This window comes from Ursus arctos, unplaced genomic scaffold, assembly GCF_023065955.2.
Source record: "Ursus arctos isolate Adak ecotype North America unplaced genomic scaffold, UrsArc2.0 scaffold_12, whole genome shotgun sequence".
Classification (NCBI taxonomy): Eukaryota; Metazoa; Chordata; class Mammalia; order Carnivora; family Ursidae; genus Ursus; species Ursus arctos.
The window spans coordinates 61,373,233-61,389,423 of NW_026622786.1; the positions used below are offsets into that span (position 1 = coordinate 61,373,233).

Below are 16,191 nucleotides of genomic sequence, written 5' to 3' on the forward strand. Positions count from 1 at the left end.
CTATGTCTAATTAATTCAGGGGCAGGAAGATGTTGTCGAAGGCTCGAGAGACGGCCAGCCTTGTGTCTTGCCTCCCCAGCAAGTTGCTGGCTTCTCTCCTCGTGGCCGCAAGATGGTTGCAACCAGGGTCGCTTAAGGACACATTATCCAAAAAAGAGGACATTTTTCTCTTATCAGCAATGAAATCCTTTCCCAGAAGCCCCAAGTGAGTTTGCTTTCAGGTCCTATCTCTCGGATGACTGATTCATATGTCCATGCCCAAACCAATCACTAACAAAGAGTTTGAGATCACCAGGGATGGCTTAACCCAACCATGATTCATCCTCCTGGGGCTGAGGACAAAGCCATCTCCCCTAAGCACATGACACTCCAAAATTGAGTGTCATTGGCAAGGATGGAGTAGCTGTTACGTCCCCACCCAGCAATCTCTGTCCAGGTGGTAAATGATATGTCATCTCAACACAAGCAGGATGTGACCTGGTTAAGAACATTTAAAAAAAAACACACACACACAAAAATAAAACTCATTATTCAGTAAAGCTTTGCTGAGTACCTACCACGTGCAAGGCAATCTCTACAAGGTACCAGGGATTCTGAAATGAAAGGCACAGTCCTTTAAGGACTTTAAGTCCTACTGTGGTGAGGAATGCAGACAAGCAAAGACACAGGTCCAACCCAGCATGGCCGGCACCCAAGGAAGGGAGGCTCAGGGGCTGCAGGAGACGGAAGAGGAAGCTGGTCCAGGTTACGGGCAGATCTTCAAGAGAAGGGAGCCTTGAGCTGTGAATCAAAAGAACTGGGGATAACCAGGTAACAGCCAGAGAGTGTTGGCTGGCAGAGTGAACAGCCTATGCAAAGCCTGGCGATGTGGAAGAGCAGGACAGACGCGAGGGACCGGGTGGTGGGTGCGGGTGGAGTGGGAAGTGCTTATGGACGCAGGGCTGGAAAGAGGGCAAGAAGCAGTCCTGCTGAGCCTTGTACAGCAAATGTCTATCCAAGGAGGTGGGAAAGCCAGACAATCTTTAGTAGGGGTCTGACATCACCAGCTTTACATTTTGGAAGAGTAAATGGGAAGGAAAAACAAGAGGAAGAAGAGAAGCAACGAGTGGAGAAAGGCGATTAATTACAAACAGACAGCATGCCAGACTCCATCCTAGGCACAGGGGGTCCAGCGTGAACCGGGCAGAAACGGCCCAGCCCTCACCAGCCCGTTGGGAAAATAGATGTCCACATGGTCTAAACCTGTAACCACTGGGAACCGCGGGTGTCAGGGGAGGCTCCAAGGAGGAAATGAGCTTCAGGCTGAGATCCAAAGGATGAGCGGAAGTGAGCTAATGAGGGATGGAGAGGTGTTCCAGGCATGGACGCAGCATGTGCCAAGTCCCTGCAGTGCCGAACATGTGGCACCATCATGGCACAGAGGCCCCCAGAGTAGCTGGAGCTTGCAGAGCAAGAGCACGATGGCGATGAGAAGAGCTGGGAGACACCTCTGGCCAACACTCTCGGACATGCTAAGGGGCTTACGTTTTATTGAGAGAAGAAATAGAAGAAACACAAAGAGGAAGCAGGGAGAGAGAGAGCTGGAAGGTAAATTTCCTGAGTTCAAGCCATTTGAGATCATATTGGCAGTTGAAAACCCCAGGATGGGATTTCAGAGCATTCAATGGCCTGGCGCCATCCTACCCAGCCAAGGATGGGGTGACAGCTGCTGGCAGTCCTGCACCTCCCCAGCCAGCTCGGGGCCCTCCCCAAGCCAGGCTTCGGGCCTCTAGGGGGAGGCCGTCAGAAGTGAGTGATTTGCCCCGAGGACCAGCAGCAGAGGGCTTGTCCCTCCCCCTGGCAGCTTCCAGATCTACTGCAGGTGGAGGCCATCAAAAAGAGATTAGCATGCAGCCCTGAGACACCTGCAGGGAGGAGCCTCGCCTACCCTCTTACTGGGAACTCCTCCAGCTGATGCTAAGGGAAGAAACCTGAGCTTTCTTTTGGCAGGAGCCAGAAAGGCCTTGGAAACACATTTCCCCCTTGGGGGGCCTTTGCAAAATCCGTGATGGACTTGGGACTTGCAGAATCTAGAATTTGTTACCTAAAATGTGTCTTCAGAAACTTTAACTTTAGAGAAGAGAAAACCAGAGCCAAAGAGGAACAGTGACTTGCCCAAGGTCACAAAGCAAGTCAGGGAAGAGCAAACACTAGTATATAAGTCTGAAGACTCTGGGTTCAGTGCTCTTGCCAGTAACGATGACAATAATAGTAGCTAACAAGTATTGAGCACTTACTATAGACTAGACTCTGTCCTAAGTGTTCTGTTTCCACCCGTTTAATCTGCACCGCTACCCCATCACACTGGTAATGGCATGATTCCCATTTTACAGATGAAGAAAGTAAGGCACAGAGAGTTTAAGCAACTCTCCCCGGCTTGCATAACTGGCACAGTCAGAATCCGAACTCAGGCAGCCTGCGCATTTAAAGACCACTCAGAACTGCGGATGGGTACCCTTCTCTGGGCGCCAACCCCACCTCCTCCAGAAATCACAATCTATTCCCTAATGTGGCCCCACTTTTTAAAATGTGGTCCGTCTTGGGTGTCTCTCGTCTCCCACCTCCGGTCCTCCTCAGTCTGAAGCAGCCCGTCTACACTGACAATAGACCCAGGCAGCATACTGGCCCTTCTTTCTCTGCGCTTAGTAAGTGCTCGCATCTCCAATAACCTCAGGGCAGAAACAACAAGGTCACATGCCAGCATGTCAGCTGAGCCCCACTCCCCTTCCACCACTCACCAGCTTTTTTTTTTTTTTAAGATTTTATTTATTTATTCGACAGAGATAGAGACAGCCAGCGAGAGAGGGAATACAAGCAGGGGGAGTGGGAGAGGAAGAAGCAGGCTCATAGCAGAGGAGCCCGATGTGGGGCTCGATCCCATAACGCCGGGATCACGCCCTGAGCCGAAGGCAGACGCTTAACCGCTGTGCCACCCAGGCGCCCCCAGCTTTTTTTTTTATTATTTTTTTTATTACATTATGTTAGTCACCATACAGTACATCCCTGGTTTCTGATGCAAGGTTCGAGGATTCATTAGTTGCGTATAACACCCAGTGCACCATGCAATACATGCCCTCCTTACTACCCATCACCAGCCTATCCCGATCCCCCACCGCCCTCCCCTCTGAAGCCCTCAGTTTGTTTCTCAGAGTCCATAGTCTCCCATGCTTCAGCTTTCCGTCCTCGCTGCCTAACCGGTATGGTTCATATCACTGGGCGTCCTTGCCCTCTGGCCAATGGGGACAATGGGAAGGCTGATCAGGAGATTAGAGGAAGAGAAACCAGAGGCTGGCGTACTTATTCTCCCCAGTTCCCTGGCTTTCTGGTCACCACTGGCTGAATCCCTCACCTGCAGGCGCAGCGGCTACCGGCGGGGGGGGGGGGGGGGGGGGGGCCTTTCACACAGCCTTCTCTTCCTCAGCTCTCTCCGGGCTGGGGAGGGTAAAGAAGCCACTGCGTTGTTTGTTGCAGGGCCCCACAGCATCCCTTGTGACTTCCCAGCACCCTGCCATAGCTGCATGAACAGCTCCTGTATTCACTTCTTGATGGCTCCCAACCTGAGAGTGCCATCCATTTCCTGAATGATGCAGGGGCTGTTTCTGGACCTTCTGGATGGCTTGCTCTGTCACAGCCCAGGGGAGCGGAGACCGGCACACAGCAGCTGGTCACTCGCTGTGGCGCCCGCCCCAAAGAGCTAACCAGGATCATCGTGCTAGCCAGCTAACTTCAGGATCCACCAGCTATCTTTGGATCACCATTACACTGGCTTCTAAAGTCCGAAGCCTGATTCCAGAGCTGCGAGCCTTAGTCACTGACAGTTTCCACAAACATGGCCCGAGTGAGTTCCCAGGTACCCAAGTTGGGTGGGGCATGCGGGGTCCCTAATCCCGACAGCAACCCTGCAAGCTTTGTGGGAGGTGGCGAAGGGGGAGGGGGAAAACCCATGCCTCAGTTTCCTCATTTGTAAGATACAGATATTCAAAACAGCACCTTCTCCTTAGGGCTCTCAGGAGGACTGGATAGACCATCACACGTGAAGCACTTACAATGTAACGCCTGGCAGATCGTAAGCTCTCAGTAAACGTTAGGTCTTGCCGTCCTCCTAAAGCATGCAGGCAGCCCAGGCTCATGCCAGGCTGCAAGACGCCTTCCACACCCACGAAGGAGAGACAGCTGAGGCCAGGCAGTCAGAATGCCGCAGGGACTCTGGGGCGAGACCTGTGGGAGAGCTCAGCACTGACCGGCTCCCATGGGCTGAGGACAATGCAGGCCTCTGGGCGGGCAAGCTCTAGGTGTTCCCGGGCTGCCCAGGGCATGCCCAGATCTCGTTGCCATTGCAGGGCCTGCTGGGAGGCCCCTCCTCTGCCCCTCCGTGACCACCACCCGACTGTGGCGATGACCTGTCCCTAACCGCTCTCGGCCCCGGAGACGCAGGCACCAGGCCAGGGCCCGGCCGGCACCCCGCCTGCGCGAGCTCACTGCCAGGCTGCCAGGCCCTTTAGAGTTGGGCTGCTACAGCCAAAGATAGAACGGGATATGTTTGGTTAGAAAGGAAATTGTGGGTTTTGTTTTTATTAAATTAAGAGTGTCCCCCGACCAAGACAAAGAAAAACGCAGAGGGAGAAAACTGCCTGGAGCCAGAGTCAGGAGGCCCAGGCTCCAGCCCAGGCCTGCCGCTGGCTCACTGTGGGACCTTGGCTGGTCCCTTCTCCTCTCTGGACCCGGGTTCCCATGACCGTAGACTCCTGGGTGGGAAGCAGACAGAGCGGGAGAGGAAAGGCAAGTGGGTTAAGCGGCCTTGGTGGCCTCCTTCCTATCCAACAGTGCAGAAATTCCCTTGTACCACAAAGAGGGGTTACTTGACCGTTTGTAAAGATGAACTTTCTTCAGTCCTGACACGGGTTATCCTGCGTCGCGCTCCCTCCTGCTAGCTTTTCACGCACTCCTGTGTCTCTCATTCACCCACAGCCCGTGCCCTCGCCTCCCCTCCCCTTTGTGTCCCCTGAGAGTAGGTTCTCAGAACTCACAGAAATTAGGAACAAATGACCAACATTTGTATTAGCCCTTTGCCATCGAAAACTAATGTCAAGATGATAGCTTTGTTTAGCTCGAGGTGGATGGAAGCCCATCATGGTGCAATCCGAACAGAAGGCTTACGCCTCTCTACTGGAGCTGCTGGTTGCATTGCCTTCCTTGTGGAGTCTCTAGGCGGGTGGGGACTGCTTCTACCTTGCTCGCACCTGTACCCCCGAGGCTAAAACATCATGCCTGTTGTGGGGTAGATTCTCAGTAGACATGTGTTGAACAAAGCAGCCAGGCCTGTCGCTGGTTGATTATGGACCTTGAGGAAGAAGGGGGGTCCAGGGTGGCTGGAAGATCTTCTCTTAACAGATGACACCACTGCCCACCTGCTCACTTCTGGAAAAGCAGACTTAGGGATAGGAAGGGAATCCCAGTGGTGAAAGGACCTAATCAGGGACCACTGTGGCTTCTCCAAACTGGTGACGTCAAGAGCAGTGCCCAAGTAATGCTCAGTGAGGGCTGCAAGAAACACTTTGAGTGGTTTTTACTGAATCGGATCATTCCGCAGCCTGTAACACTGAATCAGAGAGGGCTACAGTATTTTGTTGCCAGAAAAATCATCTATGACAACTTAGCAGCTTAGAGGAATATTTGGGCTCAAATCTATCTAGAAGGAAAGAGAAAGAAAGAAATGGAGAGAGAGAGAGAGGAAGAAAGAAAGAAGGCAGGAAAGAAAGAAAGAAAAGAGAGAAAGAGAAAGAAGGAAAGAAACTTCCATCGAAGTTTCAGGAAGGAAAAAAAAAAAATGAGCCTCTTGAAGCAAATGCAGATATCTGCCCCAGGTCAGACTCTGTAAACAGAACCACATGAATGTTCAGACATGTTGGTCAATTAGCTTCATGGAACATTCACCACGCCTTCCAAATGCTTTCTTCTTTTGGGGGGGACTTTAATTAAACGGCCAGAAGAGGTCTGGTATAGAGGACAGCAGATGGGAAGGGATCACCTTAGAGAAGCCACTGGCACAGAAACAGAGAAATCTGGGCTGGCCGGGTTGCTCAGCATTCATTAAAATTCCCAAAGTGTGAACTCACGCCTGAGTCAGACTCAGGGGAGGAGAGCGGGGCCCATGATGAATCCTGCAGCCAGAGGCCTCACCACCGATTCCAATTCCAACACCGGGGCTGAGGCAGGGAAGGTAGAAAACCAAAGCTTGGATATGGAGCCTTAGGAGAGCAGGGTCCCAATGCAGAATGAGACTTGCCTTGTGGGTGGGGTCGGCCTAGCTCGGGAGGGCTCAGGAGGCATGTTTGGGCCTCGGCCAATTGCCAGTCCATGGAGAATGATACCAAGGCTGAAGAAACCCTCCAGGCCTCACATGGTTGTGTCCTAAGCAGGGAGGAAGGCTTGGTGTTTGGAGCCCGGGGCCCCCGCAAGGCCTTTCCCGGCCCTCCTTCGCCCGTCAGTCCCGTAGACACCCACCTCGGCCTGCTCCTCCCCTCGGTTACTCCTCCCAGCTCCAACCTTGCTCATGAGTCCCAGGCTTACTGGGTGTTATACGCAAGTAATGAATCATGGAACTTTACATCAAAAACCAGGGATGTACTGTATGGTGACTAACATAATATAATAAAAAATTATTACAAAAAAAAAAGAGTCCCAGACTCACACTGCACTCTGCCCTCTTGAATTCTCTAACCGGGTATCTCAGAGGCCTTTCAAACTCAAGATTCCTTAAACCAGACTCATTTTTCTGCCACTGCCCCTCCCCAGGGGCCCCGAGTGAGCGACGGGCACAACCATTCACTCACACACCAGAGCCGAAAACGTGGATATCGCCCTCAACTCCTCCCTTCCCATGAGTCACCAAATCCAGCTGCATCTCGCAGATGGATCCCAAACGCATCGTCCCTCACCATCCCCTACCTGGAGTACCCCAGATGCATGTAGGTGCTTCCCTGCAGAACCTGCCTGGGTCCAGTCAGTTCACAGAAGTTCAGAGACTTCAGGTGGCTTCCCCTCCTGTTGATCGGCAGACACCCTCCCTCAGCCGTGCTCCCTAAAGCCACACCAACCGTGCCAGCTGTCACAGCACTCAAGATCTTAACTCGTTGCCCTAGGGCTCCTTGTTTCTCCTTCAGCCGCCACTCCTGACTTGGCCTTGGCCAGGAACCCGCCTTCTACTTACTCTGCCCCAGACCCCTTAAGCACCTGCTTGCCTCTTACTCCTCATCCTCAGCAGCCCCCTCACATTCTGAGCTGCTCTGCAGAGCCTCTCTGGAATGAGCCTCCAAGCCTTGGGTTAGGAGCCCTCTCTGAGTTCCCCCAGCCCTATCACCACATTCCTATGCACCTGTCACCACATTCATCCCCCCGGATTGGATTTTCCTAGTCATTTGTATACCTGGCTCCTTGGGAAGGGCCACTTAAAATACATTTTCTGTTCTATCTAGAAAGGGAACCAGCAAGTCACTGGAGAGAAAATCTCTTGAGTGTCTAAACCAATAGGTTAACACGTGAAAGTTTATTTCTCTCTTATGCCGTTGCCCAGTGCAGGAGGCGAGGGGGAGGAGCCCAGACGCCCTCCACACGGGCGGGCGCTCAGAGACCTCTCCATACAGCAGGTGGGTGAAGGAAGAGAGCAAGGATCACAGTTCCCTGGCCAGAGCCCAGTCACCAGGCCACACCTAGCTTCAAAGGAGTCTGGACACGGAGTTGAGCTCCACGCTCAGAAAGAAGAAAAGACCATGAATCCTGAGGAGCCCCAGCATCTTCTGCCGCACCTGGCAACATTCACCAGGCAAGACTTTGTCGGTTTGATTAGTTACCAAGTTTAACCTTGGGAAAGAGAAAGCTGATCGGTGGCGCAAGAGAAATAAAGGGAAAAGGCCCCTTCGGACTCTCTTTGCTGCTGCTGCTGCTACTGCTGCTACGCCAGCTGCCCCCTCCAAGCAGCCGGCAGCCCCCCCCCCGCCACCCCAGCACCAGCATCTCCTATGGAAGGTGGGCATCTCCCTAGAGAATACGGTTTGACTCCTGGTTTCCTGTGATAACTCAAGAGACAGCAGGACCAGGCCTCCTCACATACCCACTTCTAAGCATCCGGGGAGTCTCACCGGGTTACTGGAGGGGAGGGCATACGCTCTTTAGAGGAAGAGTAGGAGGGAGTTAGAAGATTGCGTTCCACGACACCACTGGGAGAACCAGTCCTGAAGCCCAAGCTAGAAGGTCAGACCTTTGACTCAGATTAGTTGCTCTTTTTTCCAGAACTCTGAGCTACTCAGAGGCAGAATTTCTCTGCAGGGCCTGGGACAGAAATTGGCATGGAGTGGCCAGGAACCCAGCTCCTCCCCAAACCACACCCCTCCAGAACCTGCTGGGAAACCTGGGTCCAGTTAGTGAGAACAACCATACCCCAAGGACAGGCCAACGGAACACTCGCTCACTACCTGGCTCTATTTTCCAGTTGAGTCACCAGAGGACACAGCTCTGGAGGTGTTACTAAATTCAGTCCCTTTGGTTATTGCCCACTAAGGGTGTGTAAAAACCAGAGTTATTGGCCCAAATACAAATTGGAACATGGGAGGGGATTACATAATCCTGCATGAAGGGATGAGACACTTGGTAACCCCTGGGTCTGTAGGTTTCATTCATTAAGTCATTTGATCTCATAAGGATGGTATCACGGTGATATTTTGATGCCCGTTTTGCAAATAAGATCACAGAAGCTCAGCAAGTGCAAAGAATTTTCCCAAGGTCACCCAACCAGTGCACAGTTGCATTAAGATTCGAACTCAAATCCTCCAAACCTGCTGTCTTCGCACAAACCACGATGCTGGCCTCCTCCCACCACCGGAAGCAGCTAGGAGGGAGCCACAGCCAAGGGGTCAGCAGCACTGAGAAAAGCCAAGGGCTCGGGTACTGCTGAAGGGAAAACCAAACTGTGACAGCAGGCGGAGAAAGCAAAAGGCAAGTGCGTTAGCTGAGGTTCCAGGGTTTAGCACTCCCCCACGTCGCATTTTATCTAATCCTCACAACAGCCAATATAAGAGGTATAATTATCTCCATTTCACAGAGAAGGAAACTGGGCACAGAGTAGTGAAGTAATTGAGCCAAATCTGCAAACTGTACTAATAGAGCTGAGATTGAAACGCAATCTACCTAACAGGAGAGGGGCTGAAGATTGCACTGCCGAGGCCACGTCCCCTGCCATTCTTGGCCAGATTGTCTAAGATCCAAGACACTGGCTGCTGACCCAGAAGGATCCATGAAGACAAAATGCTGAGTGCATCTGGCTAGAGCCCAGCCCTCATCAGCGCCTCCAGAATCCAAAATGGTGTCTCCCTGTTAACACTCCTCAGAGCAATGGTATTTGGGGACTGGGGGCTTCGGGGAAAAGGCAGGACACATCCTGGCCCCTCTTCTCGCCCCAGGCCCAGCCTCTGGGGAGACCATATGGAAACACTTGGCCTTCCCCTTGCTGCCTCCCACTTGTACTTGAAGAGGATAAAGCTATAAAGACAAACAAGGAATAAAATTCAACAATACATAAAACCCCAAGTGACAGGGGCACCTGGGTGGCACAGCGGTTAAGCGTCTGCCTTTGGCTCAGGGCATGATCCCGGCGTTATGGGATCAAGCCCCACATCAGGCTCCTCCGCTATGAGCCTGCTTCTTCCTCTCCCACTCCCCCTGCTTGTGTTCCCTCTCTCGCTGGCTGTCTCTATCTCTGTCAAATAAATAAATAAAATCTTTAAAAAAAAAAAAAACCCAAATGACAAAAATCACTATCGTTAGACTGCCTGTCATCTGGGATGCTGGCTGGCTAAAATCTTGTTTCCTTTGCTAGACCTGGTTTAAATGTCACCTTCTTCAAGAAGCCACTCCCTGGAAGGAATCCCTCTCTCCCTTGCCTGTACGCTGTGGCATGGTTAGTTTCGACTTATCCTCTCCATCCCCAAGACTGATCATACCTCTTCACTAAATTGTAATCCTATTGAAAGCGAGGACGCTGCCTTCTTTGCAGGAATAAGAGTAAACTAATAGCCATCATTGGTCGGGCGCTTATTATGCGCCTATGCTTTACATGTGTTACCTCCTAGAAGATTCGTGATACTCTACGTTTGTTTTACCAGTTTGGAAACTCATGTTCAGAAAGATCACCCACGGGGCCAGGATCCAAACCCAGATCCAAGACGGGACTCTTTCCAGTGGATGACAAGGCACAAAGCATTTATGGAAAAAACATTTGTTTAATATTGGTGAATTCATGGGGTCCAGCCCCCCCACCCTGTGTATCAGCTGAAAGTGAAGATGATAGTGTATCAATTTTCTATTGCTGTGTCATAAATCACCCCGGATCTCAGCGGCATGAAACAGCAATCATTTCACTTGCTCCCGATCTTGAAGATCAGAAATTCTGGCAGGGCTCCCTGGGGACCTCCCCTCTCTGCTCCACAGAGCATCTGTTTTTCTTCCTCTGTATGGCCTCTCTGTATGGATACTCAGTACTTCCTTACACAACAAGTATGTTTCCCTCCAAGAGAAAGCAAACGCTTTCTTCAACGGCTTCTTAAGTTTCAGAATGTCAGTTCTGCTGCATTGTATAGGCCAAAGCAAGTCATGGTGCAACCTAGATTCCAGAGGGTAGAAAAATGGACCCCAGCCCTCGTTGGGAGGAACAGTGAGGTCACATTGCAAAGGGATGTGGACCTAGGAGACATCATCCAGTGGGGCCTTTTTTAGCAATCTGCCAGATACAAATGACAGATTCTGATCAGAGCACAGAGCTCTGGGATTAACTGTCCGCTCTCTTATAGGAATGGAGAAAATGCCAATCTGATCTGGAAATCAGAGCACAGCTGCATGAGACCCAGAACTTTTCCTGGATTTTCCCCAGCTTGGGTTTGCTATGATAATCATCACAGGTAGTTTACAAGGTCATCCACACACATTACCACTTGCACAGAATTGAATAGGCTGTAACTTAAGTCTTCTTGACAACCAGGAGCTTTGTGGCAGCAGGAGCGGCAAGATGAGGGCACAGCTGCTACCCCTTTGGGACCCTGGAAGCTATCGCTAGCGCCTCCCGGGCCCCACAGGACACAAGGCACAAAGCGGGCACCACTGGCACCGGAAGAAACTCAACTTGCCCCTGAGCCACTCTCTCCAGATTCGGATCATTTAAAGCGGACATTTCATTATCTTGACATTTTACCATGTGGAAAATTCCTTGACAGGGCAGGAACTGGAAGAGAGAGGAGCTATCAGGGGAGATGATTCAAACCCACCAATTAGGGCCAGGAGAGACACGGCCCGTCCTTACTCAGCCTGCAGAGCAATGTGTGCAACAAACAACCTTTTCAAGTCAGGTCGCCGCCCGCCCAGGAAATTGTATGAGCTGCCAGACTCGGGTAATATGCGGCATTTGCAGTGCTGGCGGGGGGTGAATAAGGGGGCTCTTCTTAAAGATGTGAGCTGGCCGTAAGGAGACCAGCAAGGAGCCATGCAATGCCCTGGGGTCCACAGCAGCCTGGCTCCCTGGAACTTAGCCATGGTCTCCTGGCTGGGAGAAAACCCTGTCATGTCCCCTCCCCCCACCCCAATCTCATACCAGTGCCAACCATTTTCTGAACCCAACCAGAAGCCAAAAGGCATGGAGCCTGTAGAAGAGGTCTTTGAGGGTCAACTTCCCAGGGCACAGGGCAAGAGAGAGAAGAGAACAGGGCTGGAAGGACAAAAGGCAGATGACCCAGCATACAGCCCCTCTGCTCAGCGGCCCACCCCGGAGTGTTCCTAAGGATGGCTGCCTGTCCTGCCTGACTTGACAGGCTTTAAAATCCAGTTTCACCTGATCCCACATTTGCAGGGAAGAAGGAGGCTAGTACCCTGAGATTTGTTCTAAAGACACCCTCTATGGCTCAGCGCTCTGACCTATACATTTATAAGAACTTGGGTTTCCTGGAGTTGCTGTGTGAAAAGTCAACGAGCTCACGAGTGCACTGGGTCCTTATAAAGTAGAAAGCCCTCTACAGATACGCTCGACCCTACGGGATGGGGGCAGGAGGGCCACAGTACAAAGCCACACCGCCAGTGAAGGACAGTCGCAGCCAGTTCCGTCGGATGCCTCACAGCATGCACGTCACTCCCCAACTAAAGGTCCAGGCAAGCTCCCAGGTCCCTCACGGCCACCTCTGCTCTGACGCGTGCAGCCAGCGAGGCCGGGCCTGCGGCGTCAGTGATGACAGCCTGGGAGGGCAGCGGGGAGTCGGTCCCCCGGCAGCATGACGGAGGAGCTGGAGATGCGTGAACGTCGTCTGAGTTTTTCTTTCAGGAACACTCTTCTCTCCAGAGAGGCCCTGTGGGAGCATTTAAATCCACAAGGTTTATTTAGGGGCATAGGAAGTAAGTTGGGGGTGCCAAAGAGCGCCGTTCCCCGGGGAACAGCCTGACAGAGGCTGCAGGCCAGGGAGATACAAGAGTCGGCCCAGCCAAAGGCTGTCCCTCTGCATCCTCACAGGACCCTTGCCAAACTCTCGGCAAAAATGGCTCCAGAATTTATGAGGCCAAAAGAGGCTCTTAAATAATTTTTATTTTATTTTTAAAAGAAATTGGAAGAGTGTAGCGGGAATGGTGATCTCCTTTTCGGAGGGGCTGAGCCAGCGTGAGAGCCCACGGAAACAGGCACGGAGGCAGTCCCCATGTGCGTGCCCACTTGACTTACAAGTAAAATTTCCATTTTACTCAGGAAGGAGGAGCAGACTTCTGCTCTTCTTTCCAATCTAGTGGCTCCCTGCGGCCCCAAAGACGATGCCCAGAGCTCCTTAACCTGGCATCTCAGAACCTCCCCCAGCCTATTTCTGTAAATGCGATTCCCCATTCTAGACCTCGCAGGCTCACCATTCTGGCTTCACGTGGTGGTCAGATGCACAGGCCTCATTCAGAGCTTTCTAACCCGGCCTCCATCCCTCCCTAAGCCATGTGACTTTGGCCAAGGTGTTCAGCCTCCCTGACTCAGGTTTCACATTCTAAAAATAATAGTGTTTGCCACAATTAAATGAGGTTATGCACATAAAGCCCTTAACATATTGCCTGACCACCCCCCACCCCCCAAAAAGAAACCTCAGTAAATAGCTGTTGATAGCAAACCAATCTCCTGGCTGGGCCATGTCCTTTGCTTCCAGAATCCTGCCTGCCCAGCCCTCCATCGATACAAGCCCACCCCAAGCTCAACATCTCCAGCTGCTCCAAACACATAGGCCTCTCCCCTGGCCTTGACCTCCACTCCTCCACGAGGACCCCAGGGAACTATAGTCCCCCTGCCAAGGTCACCACCTTGACATAAGAAATACTGCTAGGTTCGGCACCTAAAAAGCCAAGTTCAGATGATTAACCGTCTGACCTTCCCCCTGGAAAGTCAACCTCTCTGGACTTCATTCCTCTTCTCTAATAGGGAGAAGGACCTTTTCCACTTGCTGTGGAAAGTCAACAGGATGATATATGTGGATGGACTTTGTAATTCGGAATTGCTACAGAGTATTAAAAACAATTAACTTTCAGGGCAATCCTAATAGTCACCACAAAAACGTAGTTTTTATGACCTAGTTCTGCGTTTATGGTCTATACTGTTTCTGCTGGAAACCCCAGTGTACTGATGCAAATATCCAGGCCACTCCAGTTCACCGTCGCCGACAAGCAGAATTTCCATGCACTCCCTGTTCTTCCCCCAGGTTCCTTTCTTTTTTTCTTTTTTTTTTTTTAAAGATTTTATTTATTTATTTGACAGAGATAGAGACAGCCAGCGAGAGAGGGAACACAAGCAGGGGGAGTGGGAGAGGAAGAAGCAGGCTCATAGCGGAGGAGCCTGATGTGGGGCTCGATCCCATAACGCCGGGATCACACCCTGAGCCGAAGGCAGACGCCCAACCGCTGTGCCACCCAGGCGCCCCCCCCAGGTTCCTTTCTAAAAAGTGAAGAAATAATTTATGTTCAATGTACGTTGTTGTTCACACCATGGGGGTTCTCCTTCTCATCTGAAGATGCTTCACAGTTTACAAGCCACTCACACACCCCAGTGCCTAAGGACTCTACAGGTGACCTGAAGAGCCAGCCAGCGTGCCCCACGTCAGCCTGGGTCATAGCTCTCCCTCCAAATCCCAAGGGCCCAGGGTTTAGGATTACATGAAAACCAGAGAGCAACCCATCCTCACCTATGAAGGGCCAAATGCCCGTGGGAAATGGGATTCTTTGGAATGCCAGTCACGTGTAAGACAATCAAGCCAGAGTTCTGTAACCCGATAAACAAAAGGATTGCTTCTTTTGTTTTATTTCTTGCGAAGTGCAGGTCTAGCCCTTTGTCCTTCCTCTCCAGCTTACAGCCCCGAAAAACACACTGAGAGCCCAATTTACCAACTCTGGTTGCCTATCAATTTCTCTACGTATTCTAAGCCATGATGTTTCTTTCATCGTAACCTTCTTGGCTGACATTTCTTAGGCAATATCTAGTTGATAATGCAGAAACTGCAGTTTCTTTAAGATAGGGGAAGATATCGAGGGGAAGCAGATTTATCTGTAAGCACAAAAGATTAGTCAACTTGTTGAATGCGACCCAGCATCACAGCTGGCGTTAGGGCCTATGGCCTCTAATAGTCTAGACTACCTCGATGATTTCCCCTTTAAACAATGGAAATCCTGCCGTGGAAAGAAAATGGTTAAGTCCGATTGGCAGACTTGGCAACTGGACTGTCAATGAGAGAAGCCATGAATCCCAGTTCTGCCCCTAGCTCATTGTGTAACCTTGACTAAGTCAGTTCCCTTCCTGGGGTTCGTTTCTTTGTTGTTTAAAGAAGAGGTTGGATTAGAGGAAGGAGAGCAAGTCTGTGCCCCACACACTTACTCACCAAAGCCCATGCAGACATTACTAATCAATCACAGCACCCTTTCCAGTAGGTTAAACACAGTCCAGGGCTCAGGCCATGGTCACCAGGAGGCCAAAGCTGGCACAGAAGAAAGTAAAACCTGCTTGCCATCCCTGAGCTAGATAATTTCAAAGGATTTTTACCAGTCTTGGTATTGTGTGATCCATGAGGGGAAAACACAAAAAACAAAAAAAGACCAAAGCAGAAGTCAGGAAACGTGGGGCCAAGGCACCACCCTACCATGGGCTTTCAGGGCCACTGAGGAAGTCTAGCAAAATTCTCACATGGAGAGTAAGAATTTTACTCTTCCTATCTTCAAGGTCTTTGTGAAGGTGGAAATGGAGATGACAAACGTGTGAAAGAGCTTCCTGAGCTGAAGTCCTCACTAAGAGTAGCGTGCTGACATTTCTTACACACATTGCTAGGTCCTGAGGTTTATTTCCTGCCTCATTTTCCTGCCTTCACCACCGGGAAGCTGGGTTTCTGGCACTTGCAACCAAAGGAATTCTGCAAACTCCTCCAGAACAGGCCTGCTTCATCCATGTCTTTGTCCCAGCCCAGAGCCTAGGGCATTCAGTAAATATTTATTGATTTTATATAATTCTCTGGAAGCAATTATTGGTTCCTAAAAGAGTAATTAAAGACACGCTTGGGAAGGTGAAGTATAACTGTGGGACCGACCTGACAATCGTTTCAAATCCTAAGGACAGTTCACGGTGTGATGCATGGACTCTCACCTCATGGTTCCAAGGTGGCTGCTGCAGCTCTAGACATCACACTCTCACAGTGCATTTCCAAAGTAAAAAATGAAGGGGGGTGGCTGAGGCAGTAAGTCACAGTTCTTGCTGAATACTTACCTCCTTTTATCAGAAAGAGAACATCTTTCCCCAGCTGACTTTACCTCGCTGGGTCTCATAATCATCCCTGAGTCCAAAGGAGCTTGGGAATATCAGGACCTGGGAAGAAGGCAAGGAAGAAGGGTTGTTAGAAATGGCCCTTAGGTCGACAAGCAATGCTATCTCCCATAGGGAGTATTTCAGGTATTCGTCGCGTGCCCGCTTCAGATTGCTACTGTAAGAACTTGTTGCAAACTGAGTGGTTAACACCAGGAATTTATTATCTTACAGATCTGGAGGTCAGAAGTCCAAAATGGGTTTTAGTAGGCTAAAGTCAAGGTGTCAGCAGGCCTGAATTCCTTTTGGAAGCTCGAGAG

General features: G+C 50.9%; 1 long non-coding RNA gene across 1 annotated transcript in view; it reads right to left on the reverse strand.

Annotated features, from left to right (window-relative positions):
- The window catches only part of LOC130543459 (uncharacterized), a 51,880-nt gene extending 35,952 nt beyond the window's left edge, over nucleotides 1–15,928 (reverse strand). The window contains exon 1 of the long non-coding RNA XR_008958831.1: nucleotides 15,836–15,928. This is a non-coding gene — a long non-coding RNA (uncharacterized LOC130543459). The remainder of the gene's footprint in view (nucleotides 1–15,835) is intronic.
- Between the last annotated feature and the right edge of the window lie 263 nt (nucleotides 15,929–16,191).